This window comes from Mesoplodon mirus, assembly GCF_964341445.2.
Source record: "Mesoplodon mirus genome assembly, chromosome: X".
Taxonomy (NCBI): Eukaryota; Metazoa; Chordata; class Mammalia; order Artiodactyla; family Ziphiidae; genus Mesoplodon; species Mesoplodon mirus.
The window spans coordinates 135649791-135667284 of NC_138981.1; positions in this window are offsets into that span (position 1 = coordinate 135649791).

The window sequence follows — 17494 nt, forward strand, 5'->3', positions numbered from 1 at the left end:
GATTCAAAGAGGCCCCATAGTGAACAGGGTGTTGCCTAAAGGCACACAGAGAATTCCAGACAGAAGGGAGGGCTGGGGTCCACTATTTCCAATAAATTTTTAACCTCCGTTCCTCATGTGATATTAAAGGGAGACTCTCTAAGATGATTTGTAATTGAAATTGAGAGATTTGCAGTCAAGGATGCAGAACTGCATTCTACTGTAGCAAGTCTTAGCCTGGCCATTGGCAGAGTTTATGTTCAAATTATGGCCCTTGCTCACTGTACAGTCCCTGAGTTGCTTCTAGACCATTGGAGAGAAACTTGTTTGAGTCCCGTGAGGAATAGGTCCTCATCACCCATTACTTTTTTAAAACAAATTTTATTTATTTTTTTTGGCTGCATTGGGTCTTCATTGCTATGCATGGGCTTTCTCTAGTTGTAGTGTGCAGGGGGCTACTCTTCGTTGTGGCATGCGGGCTTCTCATTGTAGTGGGTTCTCTTGTTGCGGAGCAGGGGCTTTAGGTGCAGGCTTCAGTAGTTGTGGCACGTGGGCTTCAGTAGTTGTGGCTTGTGGGCTCTAGAGCACAGGCTCAGTAGTTGTGGCACACAGGCTTAGTTGCTCCGCGGCATGTGGGATCTTCCTGGACCAGGGCTCGAATCTGTGTCCCCTGCAGGCGGATTCTTAACCACTGCTCCACCAGGGAAGTCCCCCCATTACTTTTGTTTTTGATCTTCAGTTTCTTTTTTCCCCATTTTCCCCTATTGCTATTAAACATATCAGTATAAAAAATGTGCTTAAGGTTATTAAAAAGTAAAATAATCCTTCCTCAGTCCTGTATACCTTACTAATTCCCTTGAGAGTCTTATCAGGAAGGCAGCTTGGGAGAGACCTGGTTGGGGGAAGTGGCACCATGGCAGTACTAAGGGGTCCCTGGAGGCCCTGCCAGGGCTCAGAGGCAGCTGAGCCAACATGGGAGGCTGGGAAGAGACCTTGCTGAAAGCCTGGAGAAGTTGTAGCAAGGGTTCTTTCACCCTGAGAGTTAGGGAAGCTGTAAATGGGGAGGGAGACCACATCCCCCTTCTCTTACCCCATGTCCATTAAGGTGGTTGTATAGTTGTTGGGTAGCAAGTTACGGTAGGACCATTCAAGGGTCACAACTCCACCTGGGGTTGCAGGCCAGTTTCAGAACCTGAGTTATTGGCAAGAAATTAGCCAGCAGAAGAGAACTCAGTAGCTAAGGGCTTACTCCACACATACTGTGAAAACTACCCTTTTACCCCCAACTGCATTTTCTCTTTCTATATGTCCCTGTGACAACACCAGCCCCCAGACCCTTGGGCAGATCAGACCTGTTGGGTGTGAATGCACAGCTCTCCTGTCCTGCTTTGGGTACAAAAGGGACCACAGAGGAGGAGACATTAGGTCTGGGTTCCTGCTGCAACTCCAAGGTTTTCAACAAAAGGTGCTTGGAGGCGGGCACACTGACAAATGTGGGCCACAGCAATGACCTTCTGCAGCATCAGCAGGATGTTTTAATGTGACTCTGCAAACTTTTTAAAACCTGAGCACACCATTCTTCCCACCTCTACAGGGCTTTCTTGCTTTTTATTCTGCACATCCACATGGGTAATGGAGATTTTGAAAAATTTTCTTTATGAAGACCTTTCTCCTCCAGCCCCCCCCAAATGGAAATAAGTGTGCACATTGTATTTGACACCACAATGACTTGCCGTGTTTTTAAATTTTTGTCTTAAATAATTAGAATGATTTTTGCAAGAGCATAAACTAATTTCAACTGTGACATCATTATTTCCCCTCCTCTTGAAAACTATGGATTCAGATATCCCAGGGTATGGGGAGGTGGGTGTGCAAAGCTGTGGGGAGGCAAAGGTGATGAATGGAAGATAGAGGCTTCCTGGACCCAGATGAATGTCCCTTCCAACATAATAGAGAGGAAACGCAATATGTATGTGTATTTGCAATTATATACATTTATTTTCCCCTTTTGGCTATTTACAAACCTTTATTTCAGCATATTTTCAGAAGCATAATTTTATGTTTCTTCATGTTTTCCTTTTTAAAAGTCAGGATTGGTCAAGGTCTTTTTCATGCAAAAATGTGCATTTAAAGAGGACAAAGAGGGGACTGGGTCATCGTGGGGGCTCTCTGCTGCTCTGGGCCTTTTTGCCAGACAGACCATCCAGGACACATGGGTCTTGGTCTTCTTTCTTGATTTTCACTGCCTGGGCCCAGCACCACTCCTGAAGACCTGCACGTGTGCACTGTATTTCATCTGCTTCCAGAATGGCACTGCCTTGGCTGCCCTCTGAAGAATTCACTTCCGCTGATGACTATTAACCCGGAGATGCAGTCCGGCAAGATGGTGGGTACAAAGTCTTACATATGTTGAGTCAATAGAGGTGACCCTGACCAACTGGGGGTATTTCACAATTGAAGTATATCAGGGAGACACTGTAACGCCCTCCCCCCTCCCTACCCTGAAAACCTAACACTGATAATAAAGATTTCATATTGATCACAGGACACGATACAACCTACACAAACACACTGCACTTTCAGTAGGACAAGTCACGATTTCCTTTGGTGGTCATCACCACAGCAGAGTACCATGCAGGTGGATAGCTTAGTGAATGCATTCATTAGTTAATAGCTCAAAGGGTTAGCTCTTTTATGTACATAATAAGGAAACTTCATTAGGAATGGCCACAGTCTCAGCAAAACTCAGCTCTAAATGTGCAAACACTTTGCAGCTGCTATTAACAAGATGACATGGATCGTAAGAATACATTTGACAAGCTCCAGTAAGACCCAAGAGATCATCTGTTATCTCTGCAAAGGTGTCCCACAGTGGCACATGCAAGAACTTCATAGGAATCGTGTCACACATCCCCACAACAAACTGACACATTAAAGACACAGAGGTCTCCTTCCCGTGGTAGTGGTAGAGGAGCAATTTTAGGGGGAAAAGAAAGAGAATGTGGGTAGACGAATAAAGTCCGGGCTGCTCCATCCCAGACTAAGCAAGACCCTTCCCTCTGCCCGAGCTCCAAATTCTCTGTCACCACAAACACTCTCTGACTGAGTTAGTTGGTGTGAGATGAGGAGTGGGAGGGGATGTAGGCAGCCAGCTGGAGGACGACGTGCTTGTACAGCTGGGGGCAGCTAAGAGTGGGGCTCAACCACGACACTGACGACAGAACACACAGAGAACGAGACGGGAGATCTGGCAATTTTCAGGCTAAAATGACCAATTATATGGCAAACTTAAAGGTTCAAGTTTCTGATAAAGTGTCACTGCCAAACCTCTGCCTCCCCTTGACACTCACTCTCACACAGCATTGCAGCACACTAGGGCAGGGTATTCTTTTTTAAAAGTATAATATTATATCTAGCTACATGGATCTGTAGAGATATTTACAACTGGTCTCTCTGCCCTTCCTCTGCACTCTGAAGACTTCCTGAGCATTTCTGCCAGATACATCTTAAAACCTTCTTTTTTTGTCCCCACTCCTCCAATCTATCTGTATGATCTCCTCCCAAATGAACTGCTTGCCTCCTGCAGGGCTCAAAGGCACTCCTGGGGCCTGGAAACCCAAATCCAAATCAATCAACCAATGTTTAGGCCCCAGGAAGCAAGGTTTTCAATAGCCATGATGGGAGCCTCAGATGTGAGGTCATTGCTCTCCCCGCAAACCTGATTTCTCTGTGAGGGGTGTCCAAAAAGAAAGAGGCTATCTTTGATATTCCAGCAGCAATTTTCCTGTTTTTAGCTGTCTCATAAGATTTGTGTGTGTGTATGTGTGGTTTGTGTGCGGATATGGCAGTAAACGTGTGATTTTGCGTGTGAACACGTGTGTGTGGCTGTATGTGTTTGTGCATATCTGTGTGTATATATGTATATGCTGCTGAAGGTGAGTGCCCATGTGTGTGTACATGTATGTGTTACTGTGTAGGTCTCTGTGGGTGTGTTAGGATGCTATATCTGTATGCTGTGTGTATAGAAAAGAAGAGACAAGCTGGGCTGATCGAGGTAGTCAGTCCCTGAGGGCTCCTTTGCACTTCTCTCCTTGGTCAGCCCTCTCACCCCTCTGACTATTCTTTCCCTGGAGGGGGTGGAAGGAGGGAGCTCTGGACTACAAATCCCAATCCAAGGCTGCAGTGCAACTAACAACCATCCCAGGATGGGGTACCAAAGTGCCCTTTGGTTCTTTGCCTCCAACTGCTAGCAGCCAATCCCCTGAGCCGTTTCCTCATATCACCCACCTGCTTGCAGCTGGCTCCGCCTTGACATGTTTCAGACTTACAAGGTGACTATAATAAAAGGATGAATTATAAAGGCTATATACAACCTCCTCTCCAGCTCTTTAGCTCTCCCATCCCATTGTGTACATCATATTTTTGTTCTTACTGCATCTTCAAGGCTTCCCCACCCCAACCCCTACCTTTGTTACTCCCAAACACGTCCTTCCAGGACAAAGCAAAATCTCTGAACTCCCATCCTAGCCCATGATCAAGCATTTCCTACCTCAAGGCACTAAATTATCACTTCCTGGGACTACATTCACTTCTTCTGCGTCTTCCATCCAGGAGACAGCACAGATGGGTGGAGGGAGGAGGAGAAGAGTGGATGGGGACCAGGAGACACCGCTCCCTGGAACAAGGGAATTGGAAAGAAACGGTCAGTTAAACAGCCCGGCCAAATACGGCCCCCCTTATGTGGGAACAGGCCAAGGGAATTCTGGTGGTTCTAGAAGAGCCACCAAAAGGGAACGCATATGCTTTCATGCATATTTCCTTTCACACGTATTCAAATCAGACAAATAAACATAGGTATGCACACATGCACTTATACACACACATGCAGAATACACCCATGTGTGTACACACAAGCACACACATACATAAGTCATAAGTTTACACACTCTTTCATAGGGGTGCACACATGCACACACATATGCATCTACATGTTTTTATATATACAATCTTATACACACCAATATAGATTTACACTGATGTACATAGAACTATACAGCTTCTCAAGTGGTTGTATGTGCACGCAGAGCTACCTTGATGCAGACACACACCCAGGTATACACAGAAACACAAATACAGAAACACGGTTAGAGGCGTAGGTGGCTGAGGGGCTGCAGTAGAGGCTGCCTATGGAGGAAGGAGGAACATAAGCTGAGTGCTTGGCGAATCTTGCTCCCCCACCTCCTCTGTCAGTGAAATGGAGCTGCTTGGCAAATTGGCATGCAGGCTACTGCCCACTTCCCTTAGGAGCCCCATCGGGTGGGCAGTACCTATGTTCAGTGTGCTCGGTTCACACTCATTGGCTGGTCACTGGTCTCTTTCTGCAGAGATGCTCCAAGTGCTGTAGGATGTCTGATGCCTGGCGCATAAGCAGAACCTGATGGAGCACCCCCTTTTGTAAAGGGGAGGAGAGACAGGGGAGCACCTCAGCTGACAGAGTTATGAGGACAAGAAGGAAGAGCAGGTGGGGTGGCTCCACTACTCACTGAATGCATGTCCTCAAGCATGGTACATAAATTCCATTTTCTCCCCCTCAGAACACTGGGGACAATGTACTTTGCCTTCCCTGGCTCACAGGACTCTTGCAAGGGTTCAACAGTGTGATGTGTGGGTAAGCTCTTTGACACTTACTATGCACTAGACAAACAGAAAGAATCAGTATACAGATTCACAACAGTTGTCCATCTGCTGTTCTAGATCAGACGGGGAACTTTCCAAACCCTGGTCTTCATTCACCAAGTGCTTGCACTGTGTCTAGTGCTCAACTCAGCATGTGACCTAGACAGATGTATTGAGTCCCCATTGTCAAGCGTTCTGAAGCAGAAATATACGCAAGAGAAGTTCCAATCCCTCCAAAGATGCTGCCTCAATCTGAGTAATCTCCAACCCAACATCATTCACCCTCTGCGAGCTCCTGCTGGGAACATGCTCTCTCACTTACCCTGACATTTCACTCAGCACCCCTACCCACCCACCCACATTCCATTCCCAACCCCGTACCACAACACCACACTCAACATACAACAGGAAAAATAGTGGGGGAAAGGCACTTTCAAAATCCCCCAAGTTCCCCAAAGTCAGTCGCCTGCATTTGTAAGAGATGGCTAGCCCTTCCCCAACCCAGTCTGGCTTTCTCCTGTAAAACCCTAAGCAGAGGGTGAGCAAGGACCATAATCCCTAGGAGGAAAAAAAAAGAAGAAAAAAGTAATGAAAAAGAAAACTCAACACTTCAGTGGGACAGAAAAGCCCCCAGAAATGTTTTTGTGTACAGGGCTTGGATCCTTTCTGTCCCCCAGTCTGGCTCTTCTCTGTCTTCTAAACATTTCCATTTCCAGGGGGCTTTTCTGTGCTTATTAGATGTTAGAAGGCTTTGAAAACATGATAGCATTTGAAGAAAAGGGAAATCAATGTGCTATTTACCTCCAACTCCTCCTCAATCCCTTTCCTTCCAGCCAGAACACAACCTTTCCAACTACTCCCCACCTCATGTTTGTAAAGAGAAAGGTGGAACTGATCCAACTGCCCAAATAACCACAAAGTAAAACGAAAAAAGAAGAGAAGGTGAAATGGAACCAAAAGGCTGGGTTAGGCACAGAGGACACACATACACACAGCCTCAAGAAGCCCACCACTCAACAATCTCAAAATAATTAACAGGGCTTCCCGGGTGGCGCAGTGGTTGAGCGTCCTCCTGCCGATGCAGGGGACACGGGTTCGTGCCCTGATCCGGGACAATCCCACATGCCGTGCAGCGGCTGGTCCCATGAGCCATGGCCGCTGAGCCTGCACGTCTGGAGCCTGTGTTCCGCAACGGGAGAGGCCACAACAGGGAGAGGCCACAACAGTGAGAGGCCCACGTACCGCAAAAAACAAACAAACAAACAAAAAAACCTACAATGAGATATCATCTCACACTGGTCAGAATGGCCATCATCAAAAAATCTAGAAACAATAAATGCTGGAGAGGGTGTGGAGAAAAGGGAACACTCTTGCACTGCTGGTGGGAATGTGAATTGGTACAGCCACTATGGAAAACAGTATGGAGGTTCCTTAAAAAACTACAAATATTACAGGATATTGAATATAGTTCCCTGTGCTATACAGTAGGTCCTTGTTATCTACTTTATATATAGTAGTTTGTATCTGCTAATCCCAAACTCCTAATTTATCTCTCCCTCACCCTAAAAGGTGAAGTTTTAACTGGGTAAAACTACTGGTCTGTAAAGTCAGCTTTAATAGCATTACCAATTTGTCTATAAGCTAAATTATATCAGTCTTACTTTAATCAACTAAACAGAATACAGAAGATATCACAAAGCCACAATCTTGAACTGTATCTAGTAAAACTCTAGCAAAGAAAGTATGAAAGTTAAACAAGGAAACGTATGAAACATGCTATTCATAGACACCTCTACACCTCTAAGTATCGTAAACTCTTAACTTTATTAATTTAGATTTCTGGAAAGCTCTATGCTTGGTCTCATTTATCTTGCAGTAGAAACACTTTCATTGAGTCATGCTTTATTGTTTTGTCCTTGGCCTTTGTCTAGATTACTGCACAAACTAAATGTCACAGTATTTCTTTTTTTTCTTTTATTTAATTAGTCTCTGCTTTACAACAAAGTGAATCAGTCATACATATACATCTGTTCCCACATCCCTTCCCTCATGCATCTCCCTCCCTCCCACCCTCCCCATCCCACCCCTCCAGGCGGCCACAAAGCACCGAGCCGATCCCCCCGTGCCACGCGGCCACCCCCCACCATCCATCCACCCCACGCCCGGCAGTGTATACACGTCCATGCCTCTCCCCCATCCCGTCACAGCCCCCCCCCATATCCCCAAGCCCACCCCCAGTAGGTTTGTGTCTCTATTCCTGTTTTACCCCTAAGTTCTTCATGACATTTTTTTCTTAAATTCCATATATATGTGTTAGCGTACGGTATTTGTCTTTCTCTTTCTGACTTACTTCACTCTGTATGACAGACTCTAGGTCTATCCACCTCATTACAACTAGCTCAGTTTCATTTCTTTTTATGGCTGAGTAATATTCCATTGTATATATGTGCCACATCTTCTTTATCCAGCCATCCGATGATGGACACTTAGGTTGTTTCCAGCTCTGGGCTATTGTGAATAGAGCTGCAATGAACATTTTGGTACATGTCTCTTTTTGAATTATGGTTTTCTCAGGGTATATGCCTAGTAGTGGGATTGCTGGGTCATATGGTAGTTCTATTTTTAGTTTTTTAAGGAACCTCCATACTGTTCTCCATAGTGGCTGTACCAATTCCCATTCCCACCAGCAGTGCAAGAGTGTTCCCTTTTCTCCACACCCTCTCCAGCATTTATTGTTTCTAGATTTCTTGATGATGGCCAATCTGACTGGTGTGAGATGATATCTCATTGTAGTTTTGACTTGCATTTCTCTAATGATTAATGATGTTGAGCATTCTTTCATGTGTTTGTTGGCAGTCTGTATATCTTCTTTGGAGAAATGTCTATTTAAGTCTTCTGCCCATTTTTGGATTGGGTTGTTTGTTTTATTGCTATTGAGCTGCATGAGCTGTTTATAAATTTTGGAGATTAATCCTTTGTCAGTTGATTCATTTGCAAATATTTTCTCCCATTCTGAGGGTTGTCTTTTGGTCTTCTTTATGGTTTCCTTTGCTGTGCAAAAGCTTTGAAGTTTCATTAGGTCCCATTTGTTTATCTTTGTTTTTATTTCCATTTCTCTGGGAGGTGGGTCCAAAAGGATCTTGCTGTGATTTATGTCATAGAGTGTTCTGCCTATGTTTTCCTCTAAGAGTTTGATAGTGTCTGGCCTTACATTTAGGTCTTTAATCCATTTTGAGCTTATTTTTGTGTATGGTGTTAGGGAACGATCTAATCTCATACTTTTACATGTCCCTGTCCAGTTTTCCCAGCACCACTTATTGAAGAGGCTGTCCTTTCTCCACTGTACATTCCTGCCTCCTTTATCAAAGATAAGTTGACCATATGTGCGTGGGTTTATCTCTGGGCTTTCTATCCTGTTCCATTGATCTATCTTTCTGTTTTTGTGCCAGTACCACACTGTCTTGATTACTGTAGCTTTGTAGTATAGTCTGAAGTCAGGGAGCCTGATTCCTCCAGCTCCGTTTTTCATTCTCAAGATTGCTTTGTAAATGCCACAGTATTTCTTAAAAGAATGGCTACAGGGCTTCCCTGGTGGCACAGTGGTTGAGAGTCCGCCTGCCGATGCAGGGGACATGGGTTCGTGCCCTGGTCTGGGAAAATCCCACATGTCGCGGAGTGGCTGGGCCCATGAGCCATGGCCGCTGAGCCTGTGCGTCCAGAGCCTGTGCTCCACAACGGGAGAGGCCACAACGGTGAGAGGCCCGCGTACCGCAAAAAAAAAAAAAAAAAAAAAAAAAAGAATGGCTAGAAAGATGGATGGATTGATTAGCTGCTGCTCTTACTGCAAAATTATCATGTAAGATATTGTCAATTATGTTTTTCAGTGTCCTCAGTGTAAAAACCACACCACACTTCTTTTTTTTATTAAAAAGAAAGTTTGATTTCCTTGAGGAATTGATAGGCTTCCTTCTGTCAGAAAATAACTCTAAAGCAAGTTTTCTCAGGTTGCCTAGAAACTCAGTAAAGTTTAATGCCCAATCACTGTAACTCAGAGCCCTCAATGTTAACTTATTTTCGCTTCTCCTTTGCATATATTTGACTTTCCAGTTTTATCCTAATGATTTCAGTGTGTATTTTTATAGCTATAATAACAACAAACATTTATTGACTTCTTACTATTTTCCAGATAATGTTCTACGAGCTTTGAATAGATTATCTCATTGTAAGCTGCTGCAAACCTTTTTGGCAAGTATAGGGATATAATCAATAAAGATGTGGTACATTTATACAATGGAATATTACTCAGCCATAAAAGGGAACGAAATTGGGTCATTTGTAGAGATGTGGATGGACCTAGAGTCTGTCATACACAGTGAAGTAAGCCAGAAAGAGAAAAAAATATGGTATATTAATGCATACATGTGGAATCTAGAAAAATGGTACAGATGAACCTATTTGCAAAGCAGAAATAGAGACACAGATGTAGAGAACAAATGTGTGGACACCAGGGAGGGGGAAGGGGGGGATGGGAAGAACTGGGAGATTGGGACTAACATATATACACTGCTGGGTATGAAATAGATAACTAGTGAGGACCTGCTGTATAGCACAGGGAACTCGCTCAACTTGGTGCTCTGTGGTGACCTGGATGGGAGGGAAATCCAAAAGGGAGAGGATATGTGTATACATATGGCCAGTTCACTTTGCTGTGCAGCAGGAGCTGGCACAACATTGTAAAGCAACTATACTCCAATTAAAAAAAAAAGATTCACGTACATGTCAGTGTGAATTGATTATTAAATGAGAATGAAATTTTATGGTGAGAAATAAGAATACTCAATATGGATATACTCAATATTGTACCAGCTGACTACTTTTGTTTAAAGAAGAGTTAGAGAACTTCAGTTTCCAGCAGTACTGTACATTAGATATTCTGGACAACACTCCTGACGAATATAACTAAAATACTGGATAACACACCTCTCCCTAATGACTTTAATTTGTTCCTGAAAACCCTACTGCTAAGTGAAAATCTGTTACATGGAAATTTTTGCCATTAATTTTAATGGGAAAAATTACTATGCATTCATCCCAACCTAAGATACCCAAACAATTATCACCTATATTGAACAGTGAATTGAATAATTCGACAATAAAAAAAGTATATATAAGTAATAAATGACAATGTGAAAATAAATGTAGTTTGAACATAAAGTGTTAAAGGTCTATTATACTCATTCTTTTTTCCTTTGTACATAATTTTCTTGATCTATTTTTCAATATTTGGGGCAGGGGAGGTTCTGAAGGGCATCTTGTACTGATGCTGAACCTTTAGAAGAAAATAAAGGCAAAATACTAGACCGTGTTGAAACATGTGGAATAGCTCATGTACACAACAGAATGAAGGGTAGTAGAAGAAGCTACCTCTTTATCCCTCGGACTTGATATATGTACACCAAGTAAAAAGTTTGGGGAACATTTAAACTTAATGCACAGTTCAACTTTGTTCCTTATCATATTTTCTGACTAAAAACTGTTGTGTTGACTATATTCATGAGGATGTCTTTGTCTGAAATTGTAATTTTGAAATATCACTTTTTATAGCAATTTATTTAGTGTGATTATAGTGAATTAAGACAGTGGCAAAAAACTGTACTAGTAGCCATTGTATTCTTCACTGTCACATACTTGCAATAAAATTGAAAAAGCCAATTTCACGTAAGAATGTCCTTGATGAATCATTAAAAAATTAATTATATTAAATCTTGATCTTTGCCTTTCTAAAATACTCTGTGTGATGAAATAAGTACATATAAAAGGGTTTCTTCTGTTTTATAAATAAGTTCATTAACATAACATTGTAAAACAACTATACTTCAATTTTTAAAAATTGTGTTGCATAGTTAAAAAAATTTTTTTAAACTCCTCTTCTGCATACCAAAGTCTAATGAGTTGTGAACTGAACTGCTTTTCTTATGGGATAACAATTTTACTTGAAAGAACAAATCAGAGAAAAACTGTGGTCATTCAAATTTGGATATTTAGGAGACATTTCGTTGAAAGTGAACAAAGTGAGTCTATCACTTCAAGAAAAACAACTGACAGTATTTTTTGCCCGTGATAAAATTCCAACTTCAAAGTGGAAATTAGAATTTTGGAAAACTTGAATCTGCCACCCTGAATTTAATAGCTTCCAGGTGCTTATGGATTTTTCTAATAAGTTGGGCAGTGATATTAATGAATGTGAATTTCTGATATTATATAATGGAATGCATCAACATTTGGAAGATCTGCATAATCCAGTGAACCAGTATTTTAGAAAAATATCCCTAATGTATAATGTTACAAACTTAGGCATGGGTAAAAAGGTCCACTCAAAGTGTACCTAAGATCAATGTATTTTAATTTAATTTAATTTAATTTATTTTTAAATTGAAGTATAATTGACTTATAATATTATATTAGTTTCAGGTATACAACACAATGATTTGATATTTTTATACATTACAAAATGATCACCATGAAGTCTAGTTACCATCTGTCACCATACAGAGTTAGTACAATATTATCAACTATATTCCCTATACCGTACATTATACCACTGTGATTTATTTTATAACTGGAAGTTTGTACCTCTTAAAGTCCTTTCCTAATTTTGCCCATCCCCCCACCCCTGCCCCTCTAGCAACCACCAGTTTTTTCTCTGTATTTATGGGTCTGTTTCTATTTTGTTATGTTTGTTTAGATTCCACATATAAGTAAAATCATACGCTATTTGTCTTTTTCTGTCTGACTTCTTTCACTTGTCATAATACCCTCTAGGTCCATCCATGTTGTTGCAAAAGGCAAGATTTCATTCTTTTATATGTCTGAATAATATTCTATTGTATTCCTTGTACATACTCCACATGTATTCCATGTGATAGATACCACATTTTCTTTATCCATTCATCTATCAATGGACACTTAAGTTGCTCCCATATCTGAGCTATGGAAAATAGCACTGCAAAGAACATAGGGGTGCATATATCTTTTTAAATTAGTGTTTTCAGTTACTTCAGGTAAATATCCAGAAGTTGGATTTGCTGGATCATATGGTAGTTCTATTTTCAATTTTTAAAGGAAACTCCATGTTTCCATAATGGCTGTACCAATTTACATTCCAATCAGCAGTGCACAGTGAAGGAAACCATCAACAAAACAAAGAGCCTACTGAATGCGAGAAGATATTTGCAACTGATATGTCTGATAAGTGGTTAATATTCAAAATACATAAAGAACTAATAAAACTCAATGTCAACAAAACAAACAATCTGATTAAAAAATGGGCAGAGGATCTGAATAGACATTTTTCCAAAGAAGACATACAGATGGCCAACAGGCATGTGAAAAGATGTTCAACATCACTAATCATCAGGGAAATTCAAATCAAAACCACAATGAGATATCACCGCACACCTGTCTAAATGGCTATTGTCAAAAAGACAACAAATAACAGGTATAAGCGAGGAAGTGGAGAAAAGGAAACCCTTGTGCACTGTTGGTGAGATCAATGGATTTTAACATAATCGAGTATGAAAGGTTCATTAATATGGTTTCAGAATACACATTTTAAATTTTAAGAAACTACCACTTGTTGAGTTTGGTAAAATATAAAAGAATATCCACAACTATATAAAAAGGCTATTAGAATATACCTCAGTTTTCTAACTATGTATCTGTGTGAGGCCAGATTTCTTTTATATACTTCAGCCAAAACAATATAATGCAACACATTGAATACAAAAGTGGTTATGACAAACCCACTATCTGTTATTAAACCAGACATTAAAGAGATTTGCAAAGAACTTAATGCAGTTCTGACTAAATGTGTACAGATTCAAAGCGATTCCAATAAAAAATCCTATTTTTTCCCAGGGGAAGTTAAACTGATTCTACATTTTATATGAAAAGAGAAAATATCTTAAAATAGTCAATATACTCCTAAAAAAGAACAAGGTAGGGAGGCTTACCCTACTTGATATCAAGACCTAATTTTAAGCTGCAGTATATAAGATAGTGTAGGATTGGCACCAGGACAAGCAAATATACTAGTGGAACAAAGTAGATATCCCAGAAACCAACCCACACACATGTTGAAATGATATATGACAGAATTGACATTGCAGACCATTGGAAGAAATAGCAGCGGGGAAAGGGGGGAAGGATAAATTGGGTGATTGGGACTGACATATACACACTACTATATATAAAATAGATAACTAATAAGGACCTACTGTATAGCACAAGGAACTCAGTACTCTAATGACCTATATGGGAAAAGAATCTAAAAAAGAATAGATATATGTATATGCATAACTGATTCACTTCACTGTACACCTGAAACTAACACAACACTGTAAATCAACTATACTCCAATAAAATTTTTTTAAAAAAGAAATAGCATTAAATATATATTACTGAGACAACTAGCTATTCAAATAAAGAAAAATGTAAAATTGGATCCCTATCTCAGCATACTAAAAATCAATTCCAAGTGGAATAAATAAAGACTTGAATGTAAACTGTAAAACTGTAAACTTTTAGAAAACAATATTGGTAGATATCTTTATAACCTCAGAGTAGAGAAATTTTACAAGATACCAAAAGCATAAATTATAAAGAAAATAACTAATAAACACATGAAAATTAAAATCTTTGGTTCATCAAAAGATACAGTAAAGAGGGTAGAAAAACAAGCCACAAATATCTAAAGATATTTGTAACACCTATTACCTACAAGTAATTCGCATCCAAAATATATAAAAGACTCTTACAAACCAATCAGAAAAAAACATACATAACCCAATAGGTTAAAAATGGGCAAAAGAACTGAATAAGCAGTTCCCAGAAGATGAAATATATATGGCCCATACACTTATGGAGAGATGCTTATTCTCATTAGCAATCAGAGAAATGTAAATTGAGAGCACAAGGACATATCATTTCACACACAAAACATTAGTAAATATTAGAAAGTCTGACAATACTAAGTCTCAGCAAGGATGTAGAGAAACAGGAATTCTTGTCCACTGGTGGGAGTGTAAATTGGTACAACCAATGACTGTGGTAACCATGAAGTGTGCCACTCAACTTGCCTTCAGGAGAGCCTGCTGCAGAGAGCATGGCTGACTGACAGCCCCAGCTGCCAACCTTCTGGATCTACCACCATGTTTGCCCCAAAGCCACACTTCCCCCGGGTTGCTCCCAGCCAATGACTGAGCACTGCAGGGGTACTAGCGGTGGACCATTCCTGTGGGATGCAGGACTCCTCCAACAGTGGAGTTTGGCACAGAAATACTTCATCAGCCTGTCTGAGATCCTTCTTAGTCAATTTTGCTTCCTTCTTTCTCTCCTTTCACAGAGTCCAGACCAACACTGAGGTCTGAAGGCTCTCTCTGCCTACATCTCTCTGCTCTTTCCCGTTTACCCTTCATGGGCATTCCCTCAGTAGATCCTTCATACACTTAGTTCCATCTTGGTAATTCTGCTTCTTCATGGACCTAAGCTGACACAACCACTCTGGAAAATATCTTGAGATTACATGGTAAAGTCGAACATGGCATATTCAATGATCCCACAATTTTACTTTCAATGGTGTGCCCTAGAAAAACTCATACCATGAAACACGTACAAAAATGTTCACGACAGCATGGTACTAAATAGCCCCAAACTGGATAACTGTCCAATTATTGGTCAGTGGTAGAATGGGGAAATGAATTGTGGTTTATTCATACAATGGTTACATTCCAGCCCGAGCTGCTGTATATTGATTCATAGGCTGTGTATAGCAGAACTCTGGAGAAGGGGGCAGTCACACAGACTAAGAACAAACTACAGTTAGATGCATTGACATGGAAAATCTTGAAAATGACAGTGAGTAAAAGAAGCAAGTAACAGAAAATTCCCTAGAGTAGGATTTAATTTAAAGTTCAAAAACAGGGAAAACTGAGCAATATACTGGTCAGGATTTGTGACAAAATGGATGGACTTCGAAGGTATTATGCTGAGTGAAGTAAGTCAGATGGAGAAAGACAAATACCACATGATCTCACTCATATGTGAAATATAAAAAACAAACAAACAAAAATAAATGAACAAAGCAAACGAAAACAAACACGTAGATACACAGAGACAGAGAACAGAGAAGTGGTTACCATAGGGGAAGAGGCAGGGGGGAGGGTGAAACGGGTAAAGGGGATCAACTGTAGGGCAATGGATGGAAACTAAATTTTGGCAGATGAGCACACTGTAAGGTATATAGAAGTAGAAATATAATGTTGCACACATGAAACTTGTATAATGTTATAAACTAATGTTACCTCAATTAAAAATACATCTAAAATTTAAAAAGTACACTGGTTAGAGATGTATGTATAAGTGCAAAAAGCAAAGGAATGATAGATACAAAACTTAGGAGAAAGTTTACCCCTGGGGTGGGGATGGAGGGGCAGGGAATACAGGGGGGTTCTAAGTTACAGGTAATGTTCCATTGCATAAGGAGGGTGGTGGGTTCTAGTTATTAATTATTATTAATTTGTGTGCATATTTCACAAGATTTTGAAGGCTTTGGAAGCCCCAGTTCATAACAATTTAAAACAACCTATTTTCTAGTCCCTTTTAAAAACCAAATCCTTTCCTAGGTTGATGGGCTAGACCTGATTTGGGGAAAGGAAATGATAAGCAGTCACTCATGCCAACTTCCACATTTCTCCTCTTCACACACAGTGAACACATTCTCTGGGGAGCAGAGATCACCACAACAGATGAAACAGGTGTGCTGCCTGATACTTCCCTCAAGTCCCAGTTAGTCATGCAGCAAAAGGAACTCAAAATAAAGCAGGCACATGCTTTGTTATTATTAAATAGCTATAAAGGTATTTTTTAAAGTATCATGTGTAAAGGTTTCCCTTTCAGAGTTAGAGAATTTGAGGAGGTGGGTTAGTTAAGGAGATCTCTCATAAGAAATCACTGGCAGAAATGACCCCTCCCTTCATTTCCACAGACAGAGTTGTTTGCAGGCTGAAGCCCTCCTTAACCAAATGGCCCTCACTCTGGGTATGGCCAGATGCTGGACTCCCCTCCCAAGACCATTAACATCCTCCATAGCCCTGGAGTGAAGATGCTCCAGGAAGGTCTCCCACAAGGATAGGAATAACCCCCACCATTGAGTGAGAACTTTCCAGAGTGATCCTGTGAAGATGAAAGGTGTAGTTTCAAGAGGTCCAAGACCTGCAACAGCTGCAGTCATTGACTGCCATTAACTTCATTGTCCTGGTAATAATATCAATACACTTTTTACAAAATGATCACATCAAAAGATAAGAAAACAGAATGGTGTTTCATCAAATCTAACTTTCACAGCAATCTTATGCAGTTACCTATTGTCCCCATTTTGCAGATATGAAAACTGAGGCGCCAGAGGGGAAGTGACATGCCCAAGGGCACCCAGCTGACGAGAGGTATAGATCTTGTAGCATTGGATCCCAGAGCTAAATCCTAGGCTCAAGCCCCTCCAGCATGATACTTAATATGCCCTGTGGATTCTGTAGCTCAAACCTCTCTTACCTATCATCTCCTTTCCATTCCTATCTGCACTCACTTCCCTAAGTCTCTCAATACTTTTTTGACTTGACTATTGCAAGAGCCTTCTGAAAGCCTCCTGTCCCCTCTTTCTGGCTTATTCTGTTCATCCACAAGCTTGTACAATGACTGCCTTCCCTATGTAGCCTCCATGAATTCCTGCGCACCACGTTCCTTCCTTTGAGTTCCCATGGCACTATGCTTGAACCACTTTTGA